General features: G+C 36.5%; 1 protein-coding gene across 1 annotated transcript in view; it reads left to right on the forward strand.

The window, feature by feature from the left end:
- Positions 1–3,105, forward strand: part of CNTN5 (contactin 5) — a 799,637-nt gene that overhangs the window by 252,997 nt on the left and 543,535 nt on the right. The window lies entirely within an intron of this gene.

The following is a 3,105-nucleotide window of genomic DNA, read 5'->3' on the forward strand; positions in this document are numbered from 1 at the left end:
AAAAAAAAAAAAAAAAAAAACTTAAGAAAATTTAAAAGAAGTCAGGAAGTGACAATGATGTAAAACAAGTAGAAATGTAATTCAAGCAGCAATGTGGAGAAAGGGATGGAAATATGAAAGAACTGGAAGTATTTCTTGAATTGTATTTCATACAGAGCCAGGCACACTGAAAACTCAATGATCAAGTGAACAAATGGTTATCTCTAAATTATCTTGGCTGGGTGATAATTGAAAGGAAAAAAGAAGAGATAGGATGGCCACAAATTTTGTTTTTGAACATAATGTATTTAAGACACTTCTGGGACAAAAGAAATAAATGGAAATCTAGTCCAGAAACTTAGAAAAGTGCAAGATTTAGATATATTTATACAGGAGTCAACTAATTGCTGTTGCTGTTGGTAATTGCCATCAAGTTGTTTCCAACTCATAGCAACCCTACATGCGACAGAGTGAAACACTACCTGATCCTGCACCATCATCACAATCTTTGCTTTCTTTGAGCCTATTGTTGGAGCCACAGTGTTGATCCATCTCATTGAGTGTCTTCCTCTTTTTCACTGACACTCTACTTTACCAAGCATTACGTCCTTCTCCAGGGACTTGTCCCTTCTGACACCATGACCAAAGTACGTGAGATGAATTTTCACCATCCTCACTTCTGTGCAGCATTCTGGCTGTACGTCTTCCAAGACAGACTTGTTCCTTCTTTTGGGATTCCATGGAATATTCAATGTACTTGGCCAACACCATAATTCAAAAGCATCACTTCTTCCACTGTCTTCTTTATTCATTGTCCAGCTTTTGCATACATATGGGGTGATTGAAAGTGCCATGGCTTGGGTCAGGTACACCTTAGTCCTCAAAGTGACATCTTTGCTCTTTAACAGTTTAAATAGTTCTTTTGCAACAGATTTGTCCAATGCAAAAGATCATTTGATGCTTTACTGCTGATTCTGTGGATTTTGATTGCGGGAATCAGAAGAGACTCTGAATGTAGACAATGTAGAGAAGCTAAAGTAAATGGAAAAAAATGATAAAGTAAAAAAGACGAACAGAAGATCCAAAGGACAGCTAGCAAAAAAAATTATATATATATATATATATATATATAATGAAATGGGCAAAAACCCAGAGTTAGAAAAGGAAGAAGAACAAGTTCAGCATTTTTCATGCTGAAAGAACTGAAGAAAAAAATTCAAGCCTTAGTTGCAATATTGAAGGATGTTAAGGGCAGGAGATTGAATGATGCTGGAAGCATCAAAAGATGATGGAAGGAATACATAGAGTTACTGTACCAAAAAGAACTGGTTGACTATTTCAGGAGGTTGCGTATGGTCAACAACTGACAGTATTGAAGGAAGAAGCCCATACTGCACAGAATGCATTGGCAAAAAACCAAGGTTCCAGGAATTGGCAGAATACCAACTGAGATGTCTCAGAGAATGGGTCTAGCCCTGGAGGTGCTCATTTATTTATGCCAAGAAATTTGGAAGACAGCTACCTGGCCATCAGACTGGAAAAGATCCATATTTGTGCTCATTCCATAGAAAGTTTATCCAACAAGATGCAGAAATTATTGAACAATATTATTAATATCACATGCAAGTAAAATTTTTCTGGAGATAATTTAAAAAAGCTTGTAGCAGTACTTCAAACAAGAAATTTAAGCTGGATTCAGAAGAGGACATGGAATGAGGGATGTCATAACTGATGAATGATGAATCTTGTCTGAAAGCAAAGAATTCCAGAAAGATGTTTACCTCTGTTTTATTGACTTTGTAAAGGCACTCAACAGTGTGGATCACAACAAATTATGGATAACATTGTGAAAAATGTGAATTCTAGAACATTTAATTGTGCTCCCAAGGAAACTGTGCATAGACCAAGAGGCAATTGTTCAGCTAGGACAAGGGGATACTTTTTGGTTTAAAATCAGGAAAGGTGTACATCAGGGTTGTATCCTTTCACCATACTAATTTAATCTATATGCTGAGTAAATAATTCAAGAAATGTGACTGCATGAGGCAGAATGAGGCATCAGGATCCGAAGAAGGCTCAGTAACAACCTGTAATATATGGATGACACAACTTTGCTTACTGAAAGCAAAGAGAAGATGAAGAAGCACTTACTGATGAAGATCAATGATTACAAACTTCAAAATGGATTACATCTCAACATAAAGAAAAATCCTCACACTGGACCAATATGCAACATCATGATATATGGAGAAAAGTTTGAAATCATCAAGGATTTCATTTTACTTGGATCCACAATCAACCAATTGTTGTTGCTATTGGGTGCTGATGAGTCAATTCCCATTCAGAGTGGCCCTATGTACAGTAGAGTGAAGCACTGCCTGGTCCTGCATCATCATCACAATCCTTGCTATGCTTAAACCCACTGTTGGAGTCACTGTATCAATAAAACTCATTGATTATCTTCCCTTTTTCTCCTCCCCTCCACTTTACCAAGTGTAATATCCTTCTCCAAGAACTAGTTCCTTCTAACTACATGAACAAAGTAGGTGACACTTCATTATGGCCAATTTCCCCTCTAAGAGCACTCTGGCCTCACTTCCAGGTTAGATTTGTTCATTCTTCTGGAAGTCCATTCTATTTTCAGTATTCTTTGCCAAAAACACAATTCAAAGGCATCAATCATTAGGTGACAGTAATCATGACAGCAAAACCAATGAAGGCGGGAAGAGAGAGAAAAAGTCAAAACCTCAGACAACAATTATATTTGAAGAATAATTTGAATAAGACAGTCTGACAGAGAGAAAGAAACCATAGATATTTGTGGAGATAAAAGTAAGAAAGAGTAATGTCTTAAAAAAAAGGTAAGAGAATGTCTGTATGAATAAAGTGTTCAACAATATTAATGCTTTATCAAACTAGAATGAGGACAGAGGGAGATAGGAGGGTCTATTAGACTAGGCAGTTAAGAAACCATTGAAAAGTAACAAAGATCAGTGTAGTGGTGGGAACTGAGGGATTGGTGGAAGCAGTAAGAACTGAGTATCTTATAAAGATGTTTGTTGGAGTCGAAAAGACACAGAAAGGCAATATTGGGATGATGAGAAAAATAAAACTTATATATATATA

This window comes from Orycteropus afer, unplaced genomic scaffold (assembly GCF_000298275.1).
Source record: "Orycteropus afer afer isolate SDZICR_OR568_19922 unplaced genomic scaffold, OryAfe1.0 scaffold00047, whole genome shotgun sequence".
In the NCBI taxonomy this organism is placed as follows: Eukaryota; Metazoa; Chordata; class Mammalia; order Tubulidentata; family Orycteropodidae; genus Orycteropus; species Orycteropus afer.